The sequence below is a fragment of the Lissotriton vulgaris genome, chromosome 6, assembly GCF_964263255.1.
Source record: "Lissotriton vulgaris chromosome 6, aLisVul1.2, whole genome shotgun sequence".
Taxonomy (NCBI): domain Eukaryota; kingdom Metazoa; phylum Chordata; class Amphibia; order Caudata; family Salamandridae; genus Lissotriton; species Lissotriton vulgaris.
This window is the reverse complement of record NC_141694.1, coordinates 150819508-150835485: the sequence shown is the minus strand read 5'-3', so window position 1 is coordinate 150835485 and position 15978 is coordinate 150819508.

Here is a 15978-nt window from a genome sequence, read left to right as displayed (position 1 = left end):
ATACTTTCTATTCAATGATCTCTAAAATCAATCCCTAATTTAATATATAAATAGTATTATTCAAAAATCCATTTCTCAAGTTAAAAGAATCATAAACAGTGAAAAAAGTGGAAAACGTTTCCTATCTGATTGTATATACAGTTCGTGTTCTCAGGCTGGTACTCAAATAAAATCCATCTAATCATATAAACATGTCTATATAAATAAATATAAATATGTATATACATGTTGGATATAGTCAAATGTCTTTATAGGAAGGTATATAGATCTTCAGTATTGTTCAACCCATTTGGGTGTTTGGAGTCGAATCTCAGAATGTATGATGTTTCTAGACTCTTCAATCTTGCCTCCCTATCCCGCCCCTTTTAGTAGGTAGTATGGCATCTATCACATAATATTTGAGATGTTTGGGATCACTATTATGGCTGAGCTTGAAGTACCTAGCAACCGGATAACTTTCAGCATTGTTGCAAATGCCACGGATGTGCTGTAAAATCCTCTTATGAGCTGGCAATTTCGTGCTCCCTATATATTTCAGATCACAGCTACAGGTGAGCACATATACTGCATGATCCGATTTGCACGTCAAGTGCAAATTGATCTTGCCAACCCCAGGATCAAATGCCGTTTTATAACAAGAAGTATTTATGCCATATTGACATGCTTTACAGACAGAGCATTTTAAGAACCCCTTTCTAGCTTTCAACCAGGAGTGTTTTGGTCTTGCTTCTATGCTACTCCTTACTAGTGAGGTCCCCATACTGTTTATTTTTCTAGAAGAAACCGATGGATTAATAGGCAAAATACCTCCAATTACTGGGTCACTTTTTATGATAGGCCAATTTTTTCTCACTATTCCCCTGATCGGTTTCTCTTGCCTGGAAAAGTTGAGAATCAGCCTTACAGGTTCATCCGGTCCCTCTTTACTGCTCTGTCTGTTCTTATACTTCAGCAGATCCTCTCTACACAATGATTTAGATTTGATAATTGCGGTCTCAATATATATGTATATATATATATATATATATATATATATATATATATATTCAGTGAAAAAACATAGGTTTCAAACCAGTTATAGTTAGGAATTAGCATTTAAAAATTGATGTCATGAGTGATGTCACTGACCATGTCATGAGTGATGTAATATGTGACGTCATCAGCAGTGCATTGCAGGCGCGCAATTAATAGTGAGTCCAACTAACTATAACGTTGGAATTTCAATGGTTTTTTGTCAGTAAAATTTCCAGCTAACTATAACTGGTGTGGAACGTATGGTTTTTTCAGTGAATTTAATAGGTTTTTTAAATGCTAATTCCTACCTATAACTGGTGTGAAACCTTTGGTTTTTTCAGTGAATTTCATAGGTTTTTTTAAATGCTAATTCCTAACTGTAACTGGTGTGAAACCTATAGTTTTTTCAGTGAATTTCATAGGTTTTTTAAATGCTAATTCCTAGCAAATTTTTATAGCTGTGAAATGTAATATTTTTTATAATGAATCCTATATTGTATATTTATGTAATACTATTTTTTTTATGTATATTGTTCGTTTTTTTTTGTTTGCCCTGGAGCGCTCCCGGAGCGCGTCCCGGTGAGCGCACCGGTAAGCGCAGTCTTGCGGCGCGCCCCAGGGCGCGTACCGGTGAGCGTCCAGTTAGCGCTTTTGCCGCGAACGAAAACATCATCGTGACGTATCGCGTAGCCGCGTCCGCGTGATACGCACGGCGTAAATGCACCCGGAAGCACTCGAGCGCATACGATCGCGCAACGTAAGCATCCGACGCACTTACGCGACGCGGCCCTGGGCGGGCCCCGGGGCACGCACGGGGGCGCATCGGGTCATGTGACCTAAAAATAACACTTTTTATTGGTTCAGGACAGTTTTGGTTTCCAAATGATGAAAGCCCTGGTCATGTGACCTGAAAATAACACTTTTCATTGGTTCAGGACAGTTTTTTTTCCCTAATGATGAACGCTCCCACCTTTTTTCCTCATTCTCACTTTGTACTTTGAGTGAAGAAGACCTGTTGAAAGACCTCTCTGTACCTTTTTGGACTGAAAAATGGCTTCAGTAGCAGCAGCAGCAGCAGGAGCATCTCAGGCACCACCACCACCACCACCACCAAGAGGACCACCACAACACCACAGTGGTGGAGATGAAGAAGAGGAAGAGGAGGAGAAGGAGAGGAGGACATTCCTGCCAGAAGATAATACCCCATATAGGACAAAGCAGCACATTATATGGGAGTTTTTTTCCATCCCAAAGGACCAAAAAAAAAGTAAATGCGCCAAGGGTTACTTGCCTAATCTGTGGCATTGAACTTGCAAGGGGGAACCCTAACAAGAAATACTCATTTGGCAATAACACCATGATTCGCCACATGCACCGCAGGCATCCTAACAACTATGCTGCGGCAGAGGTCCGTGAACTGGCCAGAAACCCTCCCCAATCTTCACCCAGCACCTCCAAAAGAAAGCAACCCACTCCTTCGGGACCAGAGACAAGGGAGATGGTCCCAAACATACAACCCCAGTTTGGGGAATACAAGATCAGTTGCATTTTTTGTGGTCAAACCATCACCTATGGTGAGCAAAGCATAAAGCTCATCAACCGTGCTGGTGACAACCACAATTGCCCCAAAAAACCATAATTTTTTCCTGATTTTTTTTTTTGCTACAGTTGAGCCGTTTACAATTCCCTGTTTTTTGTTTCTCCCCATAAAAATAACAAAAAAAATATATAATTGTTCATAAAAGCCAAAAAAGTACAAAATGTTCAAAAAACAATATAAAACAACAAAAAGAAGAAAAAAAACAGTTCTTTTTAGAACTACCTCCAATTTATAAAAAGAGGCTAAATTTTTTTAGAACTCTGTCATTCTTTTTTCCCCATGGTACGCTCCTCGGTACGCTCCCCGGTGCGCGTACCGGGCACTCCCCCCGCGCAAATCGAAAAAAAAAAATGTAAAAAATAGTTTTGCCCCGCGGGGCCCTTTTACGGCCCCAACATCAAACCTAGAGGGTCAGGGGGGTCTACTCTGACCCCTTTTGGTCATTTCCCCCTTTTTTTTGCCACCTCTTGTGTCTCGATCCTACCGAGACACAAGATGGCGGCCGCTCCGGACTGTTTGGAATGTTGACAGACACCCGAGAGCCAATCAGCTTTCCACGTGGGAACTCGCGTAGCGCGCTGGTTCGCGCCCCGGTGCGCGTACCAGAGAGCGCTTATAGATATATATATTTCTTTTTACCTAAATTACTCAAAATCCACTGGAGCACATATCTTGAGACATAGCAAAGGCACATCGGGCTACCAGTACCTACAATTTTGCCAAGTTTGGTGGAAATCCATTCAGCCGTTCGGGCTAAAAGTGAGTTTGACCGCCCTATGGAAATTAACATGGGGAAAACACGTTTTGGGACCCCCCTTTTTTCTCGGCCCCCGCTTGACGAATCCCCCCCAAACTTTCAGGGAAGGAGCGGAGCGCCGCGAGGCAAATATGAGGACATTTTCAGGCAGATTCCTCAACCAGCGCCAAAGTTATTCCCAATAGAATGTTGCGAATTCCCTATTCAAAATAATCCTAACTATAACTACCTACTGGCGACCGCCGATATTGATTATCTATTAGTTTTAATGTTATTTAAGTATTTTAAGTATTTTAAAGTTAGTTATATTTAATATTTTATTAATTTTAAATTACTTTTAACTATTCGAAAAAGTTGATATTTTGACCCTTTATATTTTTAACATCTATATTTTTGATTCGATATTTTTGTACTTACCTGTTTGGAGATAGAAAGTCGATATTTTGGCATTCTATATTTTTTACTCAATATTTTGGTATATCTATATTTTTGACATCAATATTGTTTCAGTGATCCTTATAAAACATGGACTAACATGTGATAGAGTAGTTTGGGAAAACAAGGGTACCCCAATAGTAAAATCCGGGGTTAGAGAAGTTTTAAGAAAGAACAATGGTTTTTGGTGGCCTAAAAATGTCCTTGTGTTTATGAGATATAGTTAATGTTATTTGAATTAATCAATCCTGGGAGAAAGGCTTTTTGGTAGGGTAGCATATAAAAGGGTACTTTATTCTATTTGCAAACATATATTTCAAATATTTCAAGTGCTCACATTGGTGACAAAGTGCATATGGTGACTGAGTGACAAAATACAATAAAAACTATATACAAATGTCACACAAACAAGGATATATTCCACAAAAATATATACAATGGGGCAAAGGAATTTCCTTGGTAGGGTCGACGGCATTTCGATCTATATCATTTTAGATCATCACCAGGACATGGTGAGCTTGTCTGAAACAGTATTGGAAATTGGAATATTTTTAGTACTAGATCCTACTAAACAAGGTGATTTTGTGCTCCCAGTCGCATATCAACCATAACATGTAATAGTGACATGCATGTTATTTAAAGTAATTAAAAATTAAAATTAATTAACCGTGGCGTCTCGCGCTTACGTGCCTATTCACTAAAGGAGCATGAGTGGACGTGCGCTTGTTCTAAAAAATTGGGGCTTACTTAGAGTGGTGGAATACATTTCCATCCAATTAGACAAAGGGATAGTAAGTTTGATTGCTAAGTCTGAAGATATGTTAATATCAGAACAAGAGAAAATTAGTGAAATTATTTTACACATAGGCTATAAATTGCTATGTTCCATGTGGGAAAAGCACTTACTGGTATCTAGTGTCTTCAAACAAATATATTTATTAATTTCAAAAGGTAGAAGTCTTTAATGGCGGCCACAATCTGTGCGTGGAGAGCAAAAAGGAGACTATTATTTTCTTAAAGAATAAGAGCAATCAAGGTGAAATAATGAATTGGTACAACTGACTTACCCATAATAGTATGGTGATGTATCATTTATCATTCAAGGCAGACGTAGAGTATCTTGATTTCTTTTTTCTAAAACTGAATTAGGGGAGAGGTTAGTGCCTGAGTGAGTTTACATAGTGAAAGATTAGAACTCCGTGGAAATCAGGTATATTTACCCGTTATTTATGCATCGTCCCGGCAGGAGCTGGGGACAAAGAATTTTCAAAGTATTAGAATCCTCGATTAGACCTTCGAAGTAACTGCAATTAGTTACAGGTACAGAGTCCTAGCGCAGGGGAGGGGGTGGAAATTAGCTTACTTGATCACCGCGTCCGCGGGTACAAAGAGTCTACCTTGCTGCTCCGGCTTCTTGTACGAACTAGTTAGTACGCCGGTTGGGGTTTTACTTCCTGATTCTGAGCGGCGCATGCGCGTTAGATGGTAGGCATCGCGCATGCTTGGAAGAGGGGACACTAGTTTGTGAGACTGCGCATATTGACACATCAATAATGATGCTGTAGGGGATGTGTAATATTGGTTGGGAGTTTATTTAACTGAGTTGGAAATATATAAATATATATAGCGCACGGGTTGGATTAGTGCTGGCGTTTGGGTACTCCGCTTTAAGCATTACGCTTGCGCACACAAGAAGCCCATTTTGGAGACAACGATAATGATGCTGCAGAAAATTAAATTAAATATAAAACATTATAGTCATGTATGCATTTAAACTCATTAAACATAACGTAATTACATTTTTAACAGCAGCAAACTGTACAGATCTGAGGTACTTTATGCATAGTTTCCATAAACGTACATATAGGGATTATGTTTAGAGTCTTAGTATCAAGAGTCTTGATGCTCACAGTCTAAGTTTTTCGAGTCTTGGCATCAGATCAGCCACAGTTGTTCCATTCATCGAGGGTATTCAACCCTTTTTCAATGCTTTTGCAAATAAAAATCCATTTGCATTAAGACGGTTTAAGATGGTTTGTTGGTTGCCGCCTCTTGCATTGGGACGCAGGTGGTCTTTGACTTGCCATTTTATATCATTTTCAGAATGTCCATGTTCCAAATAGTGGTCCACCAGGGGCGCAGTTGTCACCTTGCAGCAAATTCTGCTTCGATGCTGGGAAATCATGGTCTTTATTTGTTTAGTTGTTTGCCCAATATACAATTTTTTGCAAGGACATTCTATGCAATATATCACATTTTTTTAATTGTAATTGGTAAAAGATTTGAGCAAATGTTTACAGTTGTCATATTCAAACGTTTTTGTATTCACCGTGAATTTGCATGCAGTACAATGATTACATTTGTAATGCCCTACAATCGGTGGTAAGTTCAGACATGTATCAATGGTTGTCTTTTTGGTGGTCGTAGTAGCAGCCCTAACTAATGGTCTTTCACGTTGCGTCCCCTTTTAAAGGAGAACAGGGGGGTTCCTGTATCAAGCTCTAGGGGGTCAAGTACTGCCCAGTGTTTTCTGATTATTTTGCACAATTTGTTGCTAACTGTACTGAATGTGGTGACACATGTAATTCTCTTGGGTGATTTTTTCTTTTGGGGTTACAATAGGTATTCTCTATGTGCATACCACACTCTTTTCATTGCCCGTCTGACCAACTTTCTTGGGTACCCTCTGTTCATCAGTTTTGTGCATAGTGTTTCAGCTTCTACAAAGAAGTCTTGCTTGAACTTACAATTTCGCCTGATTCTGAGGAACTGGCCGTAAGGTAGGCCATCCCTAAGGGCCCTTGGATGAGCACTGTGATATTCAAGGAGCGTGTTGTGCTCGGTGGGCTTTCTGTAGAGGGTAGTATACAGTAGTTCATCTTGACATTTGATTGTGACATCCAGATAGTCAATTTGGTGTCTGTCATAGTTCTTTAGTGTGTCTTCGTCTCCCTACCAGATCATAAGGACATCATCGATGTACCTGCGCTACATGAGGATATTGTCGCGGTATGGGTTTGTTGAATTGAGGATGATGTTAGATTCAAGGTCATCCACAAAGAGTATGGCAAAGTTGGGGGCATAGATGTACCCTTACACTGTCTGTAGTAGGTTTCATTGAACATGAAGTACTTTTTTGTGAGAGCAATTTCTAGAAGTTTAATTATAAAGTCTGTAGGGACTTGGTGTGGGGCTGGTCGGTTATTTCGATGTTTTTGGGTTACATCCATGCCCTTCTGTTGCGGGATGTTTGTATATAAAGACTCTATGTCAAGAGTGACTAACAGTTCAGAGTTGGGATGGTATGGGTGCGATTCAATCAGATTGATTAGATGTTTCGTGTCTTTAATGTAGGTAGTGGTTCCTTAACCAAGTCTTTTATGAAGAAATCAATGTATTTCCCTAGGGGTTCTATAATAGATCCACATCCAGAAAGGGGACGCAACCTGAAAGACCATTTGGTTAGGGCTGCTACTACGACCACCAAAAAGACAACCATTGATACAAGTCTGAACTTACCACCGATTGTAGGGCATTACAAATGTAATCACTGTACTGCATGCGAATTCACGGTGAATACAAAAACGTTTGAATAGAACAACTGTAAACATTTGCTCAAATCTTTTAGCGATTGCAATTCCAAAAATGTGATATATTGCATAGAATGTTCTTGCAAAAAAATGTATATTGGGCAAACAACTCAACAAATAAAGACAAGGATTTCCCAGCATTGAATCAGAATTCGCTGCAAGGTGACAACTGCGCCCCTGGTGGACCACTATTTGGAACATGGACATTCTGAAAATGATATAAAATGGCAAGTCATAGACCACCTGCGTACCAATGCAAGAGGCGGCAACCAACAAACCATCTTAAACCGTCTTGAATGCAAATGGATTTTTATTTGCAAAAGCATTGAAAGAGGGTTGAATACCCTCGATGAATGGAACAACTGTGGCTGATCTGATGCCAAGACTCGAAAAACTTAGACTGTGAACACCAAGACTCTTTACACTAAGACTCTAAACCAAATCCCTATATGTACGTTTATGGAAACTATGCATAAAGTACCTCAGATCTGTACAGTTTGCTGCTGTTAAAAATGTAATTACGTTAGGTTTAATGAGTTTAAATGCATACATGACTATATTGTTTTATATTTTATTTAATTTTCTGCAGCATCATTATTGTTGTCTCCAAAATGGTCTCCTCGTGTGCGCAAGTGTAATGCTTAAAGTCGAGTACCCAAACGCCAGCACTAATCCAACCCGTGCGCTATATATATTTATATATTTCCAACTCAGTTTAATAAACTCCCAACCAATATAACACATCCCCTACAGCATCATTATTGATGTGTCAATATGCGCAGTCTCACAAACTAGTGTCACCTCTTCCAAGCATGCGCGATGCCTACCATCTAACGCGCATGCGCCGCTCGGAATCAGGAAGTAAAACCCCAACCGGCATACTAACTAGTTCGTACAAGAAGCCGGAGCAGCAAGGTAGACTCTTCGTACCTGCGGACACGGTGATCAAGTAAGCTAATTTCCCCCGCCCACCCCTCCCCTGCGCTAGGACTCTGTACCTGTAACTAATTGCAGTTGCTTCGAAGGTCTAATCGAGGATTCTAATACTTTGAAAATTCTTTGTCCCCAGCTCCAGCCGGGACGATGCATAAATAATGGGTAAATATACCTGATTTCCACGGAGTTCTAATCTGTCACTATGTAAACTCACTCAGACACTAACCTCTCCCCTAATTCAGTTTTAGAAAAAAGAAATCAAGATACTCTACGTCTGCCTTGCATGATAAATGATACAACACCATATTATTATGGGTAATTCAGTTGTACCAATTCATTATTTCACCTTGATTGCTCTTATCCTTTAAGAAAATAATAGTCTCCTTTTTGCTCTCCACGCACAGATTGTGGCCGCCATTAAAGACTTCTACCTATGAAATTAATAAATATATTTGTTTGATGACACTAGATACCAGTAAGTGCTTTTCCCACGTGGAACAGAGCAATTTATAGCCTATATGTTAAATAATTTCACTAATTTTCTCTTGTTCTGATATTCACAGATCTTCAGACTTAGCAATCAAACTAACTATCCCTTTGTCTAATTGGATGGAAATGTATTCCACCACTCTAAGTAAGCCCCAATTTTCTTAGAACAAGCACACGTCCACGCATGCTCCTTTAGTGAAGAGGCACGTAAGCGAGAGACGCCACGGTTAATTAATTTTAATTTTTAATTACTTTAAATAACATGCATGTCCCTATTACAGGTTATGGTTGACATGCCACTGGGAGCACAAAATCACCTTGTTTAGAATCTATTTTATGTAGGATCTAGTACTAAAATTATTCCAATTTCCAATACTGTTTCAGACAAGCTCACCATGTCCTGATGATGATCTAAAATGATATAGATCGAAACGCCGTCAACCCTACCAAGGAAATTCCTTTGCCCCATTGTATATATTTTTGTGGAATATATCCTTGTTTGTGTGACATTTGTATATAGTTTATTGTATTTTGTCACTCAGTCACCCTATGCACTTTGTCACCAATGTGAACACTTGAAATATTTGAAATATATGTTTGCAAATAGAATCAAGTACCCTTTTATATGCTATCCTACTAAGGATTGATTAATTCAAATAACATTAACTATATCTCAAACACAAGGACCTTTTTAGGCCACCAAAAACCATTGTTCTTTCTTAAAACTAACATGTGATAGAGGCACATGAATATCACCAGACAGAGGTATTCTATTCATGGATAGTCTTCCCAGAAGCAAATCCCGTAACACACATGTTTCACTTCTACAACGAAGATGATCCACCAGAGGAATACACTTCTTTCGAGGATATTGAAATTCCACTCACATACCAGGAGCATGAGCTCTGGTTTAAAGGCGCCCTAAAACATTTAAATCATATTACCAGCTCAGTCCACTCGGGAGACCAGGAGCAACATGGCCGGTTTTAGCCGGCTATACACCACGTCCTGACATTAACAACATGTCAGACGAAGAATTACTAGTTCAACTCAAGGAGTTAATCAAAATCTACAGACATTTGGTCCAATATGTCATGCGGACTCTTACAGTCCAACCTACAGTAGTTATTCCTCAACATACCTCTCACCAGGGGAATACATTAAAAATCACACCACAGACTTTACACTCCGCCACAGGTAAATTACCTACAAAGCGTGAACAAATTTCATTCTGGATAGCTCAAAAAATGACTAAAATCGAAGCAGTATTTCCTAATACTAGCCCTCATGAGAAACACAGGATTTTAACAATCCGTTTACCATTGGGGATAACACCACATCTGGAGGTCTGCACCACATGGGGTACAGTCTTTGCTTGTATCTACACTAAAACACATGGTGTTCCGTTCATGGTGGTAATACCAGATGTCCTGAAACAGATTAAAACAAATACGAGGCAGAGCCTGCTTTAAATTTGGGTATGAAACTACTGAAAGATTTCAAACAGGTCTCGACAATAATATTAGCTAATATTAAAGGAGAAGCAGCATCAGTGGCGATTCGCCAGAAGTTAAAGGAATTTGACGTAACAGAGCAACCACAAGAACTAGCCAGAATAATTGAAAAATCCTATGAAGAATTAGGCAGAGACATTCTGGGTGGGAAACCAGTGAAAATACAACTGTCTGAAATTCCTGAAAAGGTCTTTACTCAAAACATTCTAAAAAGAAGTGGGAAAAGAGCAAACAAACTTCTAAAGAGAAGCGTTCTCATTCTAGAGGTAGGTCTCCTCAAAAAGATCCCTCTGAAAGGAGGTATAACCTCAGGAATAAAGATAATTTGAGAAAACCTGATAGATATCAAGACACTGATACACGTTCCTCTCATACCTTTCAGACTTCATCACAGATATCCGAAAGAAGAGGACGGTCAGAAAACAAAGACGAACAGGGGAAGTCAACAAGTTCAGAAAAACAATAAACCTCAATTCACCAAAAAGAAGGTCGCAGGTCTAAAAATAAGACATGCCGAGGATCTTGAGGACACAACTCAAGAAGGGAGAATGGGCTCAGACAATGTTGAAGGCGCAGCAGAAGTCACAATAGTTCACCAGAACTTGAAGGGTCTTCTGGAGACAGTGGACTTGAATTAATTAATTCAAGTTGAAACTGCAGATACTAGTGTTAGTTCTCCACGTAAGTTATATGAAATAACACTCCGAATGGAAGGAGACATACCAAGAAAAGTAAAAGCACTCTTTTGGGAGCGATTTTCTAAGGGTTATGACATTCTTCTAGTTGAACAAGACTGGCCACCAGAATTTGTCAGGGAGTGCCCACATGGCGAAGACATCATTATGCCAGCCTTCTCTAATCATATTCCAATACATTTAAAATATACCTATGCCAGTAAATGGGCAGTCGTCCAAGCTCCTGCATTATACAAAAATCATGTAGGATGGGATGAGGATTCTTCTCACCATCAAATCCAGTTAAAAAAAATCAACCAACTGCACAAAGACAGTACCCAGTTAAGCAAGAAGCTAAAAAACAGGTCAGGGAGATCTTAGATCAACTTGAATACCATGGGGTGATTGAAACATGCACCTCATCAATGAACAATCCTTTGTTTCCGGTCTCCAAACCAGACAATACATATCATCTAGTATTGGATTACAGACATCTAAACTCTTCTTGGAAAACATTTGCAGTGCAAAATGCACACAGTACAGCATTAATGAATAACATTGTGCGAAAAAAATATAAAACCACATTAGATATTTCTAACGGTTTCTTTTGTCAAAACATTGCACCAGAAAGTAGGTATTTGACCACTTTCTCAATAATGGGGACACAGCGTCTCTTCTGTTGTCTCCCTCAAGGATTCAAGAATAGCCCTGGGTTATTCTCAGCAAGTGTAACAGTTACCACAGACGTATGATGATGAGGCATTGTCATATGTCGATGACATCTATCTGACAGATGATGACTTGGATAGGCACTTGAACAGGGTGAACACTATTATACTGGGCTTCGCCTCTTAATGGTATAAATTCAATTATAAAACATCAAGAATTTCCCATCTCAACGTCCTTTTTCTAGGATATAAATTATCAAGTGAAGGCAAAAGCCTGGCAGACAACTTTTTAGAAAAATGTGCGCTGCTCCAACCACCAGAAACGCTGAAAAACTTAGTCAATTCTAGGATTCCTGAACTTCGGAAGAACTTACATTCTAAATTACGCAGAAAGGGTTCAACCTCTCTACAAAATAATCAAACCTGATGTTAAAACAGTAAATTGAACACAAAAACACACAGAAATTTTGCATTCACTCCAAACAGACATGTTAGCAACAAAACATTTGCAAACAAGGGTAAATGTACGCAACTTAGTGATCGGGATCATTCCAGGACAATGTGGATTCACAAACTTAACTTTTAACAAAGGTGAAAAAGTACCAATAGCTTACAAATCACAGTTGTACACACAAGAATAAATTAGGTTCACTTCTACAGAAAAAATTCTGACAGCTGTTCAAACTGCTGCAGCAAAAGAGAGCCCTCGCACAGGGAAAACAAGTTATGGTTGTGACACCTGTACCTGCCTTAGAAGCAGTAACAAAAGCAAGCATTCCAAATGTAAAAGCCTTGCATCCAAGATGGATACAATGGGTTAATTCTCTTGCTGCAACTGATGTTGAATACGTTTTTGATCCCTATTTAAAAACGCAAGCATTTCTACAACATGAACAAGAATGTCCTCTGCCTACTGAAATTCTGCCTCTAGAACAGTATGAATGTATTATTTATACTGACGGATCAGCACAACCTGCTACGGGGGGAAACAAGCTTACAAGTGCTGCATGCGCGGTCGTTAAAGGTCGTATGCGCAATGGAAAATTCAGACCCATGGTCACAAAACGTAATCTCAAGGAGATTGTACAGCTCAGCGAACTGAACTACAAGCGTTCATCATGGCACTTGAAAATAGGGATCGCAAATTAACCACACTCAATGTGCGATTCTTTCTATTGTGTCCAATCCTACCATGAATATTTACAGAATTGGCTTCAAAACGTTTTCAAAGATGCAAAAGGTGGCACAATCAAGCATAAAACGCTTTCGGACAAAGTAGTTCAGTTACGGGAAGGACTACAAAATAGAATAGAATAGAATAGAAGCCATTTATAAAGCGCCTGATTACTCAAAAAACAGAGTGTCCCCACGCTGAAAACCGCAAAGGAGCTCAGAGGGATAAGCACAGGTAAAACGGACATGGGCAAGGAAGGGGGAAGATATTAGATGCGGGGGAAGAGGAAAGTTTTCAGTTTTCCTCGAAATCTAATTTCAGAGGGTTCCATCCGCATCTTGAGAGGAAGTTCGTTCTAACCCTTGGTAGCCAAGTATCTGAACGAGGAGCCACCCATCTTGGCTCCAGTGATCTTAGGGATTTTGAACAGCATCGTACCAGAAGATCTTAGGTTCCTGGTAGGCCGATGTATAGTGAGTAGGCAGTGCAGATAACCTGGACCAGTGCCATGGGCTATACGGTGGGCAAAGCATAAGGCCTTGAATTTAATTCGCTCCTTAATGGGGAGCCAGTGGAGTTTGGACAAGGCCAGTCTCCCCGAGGCTCTTCGAGGAAGCTTGAGCACAAGGCGTGCAGCGGCATTCTGAGCGCACTGGAGTTGGTGGATACCCTTCTTGCTCAATCCCAGTAGCAAGGCATTCCCATAGTCCAGATGGGTAGTGACTAGGCGTGGGCGGAAAATCCGTTCCGCTCGCGGATTTTGCGGATTTTCGGGAAATCCGCAATCCGCGAGATTTGCGAATTTCCCGCAAAATCCGCAAATCCGCGAGCAGCGGATTTTGCTCGCACTGCTCGCACTGTTCGCGTGAGTTCGCGCCCCGCGAATAAGTGCAAAATTGCAGAAATACGATTTTAGCAAAACTGAAAGTAACTACTTACCAGGTTCAAAAGTTCAGGCTCATCATTAGTAGCCATTTCCTGGAGTGCTTCCTGAGGGGCCCCTCCAGAGTTCAGTTGCCAGTTGAAACTAGTATGTGACCCTGCTCTGAACCTCAGAATAGTTACACATATGCCACAAAGGTCCTGAATTACAGCTAAGGGAGACAAGCAGGAGCCAGGCTGGAAGTTAAAATCCATTAATCAGCCCCTAATTCATTATTGTCAGTTGGGGCAGGGCAGGTGTTGTAACTAATTTTGCAACAATGAAAGCACTTAGCAAGTGCAAAAGATCACTAATCAGGGCGCACTAAGGAAGCAGGTGCCAGCTAAAAAAATATTCTGTGACACATGAATCAGCCCCAAATTAATTCAGGTCACTTGAGGCAGGGAAGGTGTGCTTTGCTTTGCCGAAAATAATGTACACTGGACAACCAGAGGGTGTGGTGATGAAACAGAGGGTGGCATGGGTGGGCCAGAGGGTGGCATGAGTAGTCAGAGAGTGGCAGTGGTGACAGAGAGTGGCAGTGATGAAGAAGAGTGTCCCAAACAGGCTGGACACGTAGAAACAACAAGTTCGCGAAACTTGCGACCCGACAGGTAAGTTCGCAATTTGCGAAAGTGTACAAAACCCTCGCGAACTGGCAGAAACACGGGCGAACACAAAAAAAAAAAATCCGCAAATTCGCGGGAATTCGCGGATTTTGCGGATTGCGAATCCGCAAATCCGCAAAATTCGCGAACGCGAGATCCGCAAAATTCGCTCATGCTTAGTAGTGACTAGGGCATGAACAATAGTCTTTCTGGAGTCCATGGGAAGAAGATCAAGTACCTTCCGAAGGACCTTCAGTACGCTGAAGCATCTTGCTGTGACTTTGTTCACATGAGGTTTGTATGACATGTTAGAGTCCAATGTTATGCCAGGTTACACACCGAAGCCACAGGACAAGGCAAACTGCCCAGTTCCGCAGGCCACCACATGTGAGACCATGCGGAAGCAGATTTGCCTACCACCAACAGCTCGGTTTTGTCGCCATTAAGGCGAAGGCAATTATTGTTCATCCAAGCTGCCACAGAAGAGAGGCAGTTGGAGAAATTGGTGGCATCTTCGCTGTGGTCTGGCGTAAGTTGGAACACCAATTGGGTTTCATCAGCGTAGCTGACAATGCCCACCCCATAAGACTCTACTATGCGAGCCAGGGGTTCCATATAGATATTAAACAAGATGGGGCTCAGACTCGAGCCCTGAGGAACCCCATGGCTCGCCTTTCTGAGAGAGAACTTAAAGGGGGGCAATGCATCTGAAAGTTTCTGTTGGCCAGGAAGGACTCCAGCCACGCAAGGGCTGACCCCTTTACTCCCATTCCAGATAGCCGAGACAGCAGCGTTGAGTGCAGCACGGTGTCAAAGGCTGCACTTAGGTCTAGAAGTACCAACGCTGCTGTCTCTCCCTCATCCACTATGCGCCTAAGACTCTCGGTGGAGAAAAGTAGGGCTGACTCAGTAGAGTATCCGGCTCTGAACCCTGATTGAGTAGGATGCAAGAGCGAGTGTTCTTTCAGATAACTCATGAGCTGCCTATTCACTACTTTCTCCACAATCTTAGCACAGAAAGGAAGGAGGGATATGGGGCGGAGATTCTGGAATTGGGAGATGTGGATGTTGGCCTTTTTTTGGGAGGGATTACTTGGGCAATTTTCCAGGCATCTAGTACCTTACATTCCTTGCAGGACAGCGATACAATAAGACTGATGTAGTCAATTATCGTGGACTCCATGACTCCTCTGCAGCGAGTCAGTGGGCAAACATCGCTCGGAGAGCCGGATTGTATGTTGTTTACAATGCTGAGTAGCTCTTGTTTCTCAGGAGTTATAAAACTCGTGAGACTAGGGGTCCCCGTGTTGCTATAATTGACTTCTGCCGATTCGCTAGAACTGGACTCATCTTTTGTGAAGGTGGAATGGATTTTGTCAATCTTGTTAACAAAAAAATCAGCAATGGAGTCACACAGTTCTTTCGAATGAGTGTCTTGAGCTTCCAATCTAGTTGGACTAGTAAGTTCTTTATAGATAGAGAACAGTTCTTTAGTAGGATTGTCCGCTGAATCGATTCTATTTTTAAGGTGGCAGCTTTTTTCCAATCTCACTAATTTATGATATTTATTTAGTTCAGTCTTATATAGCATTTTATC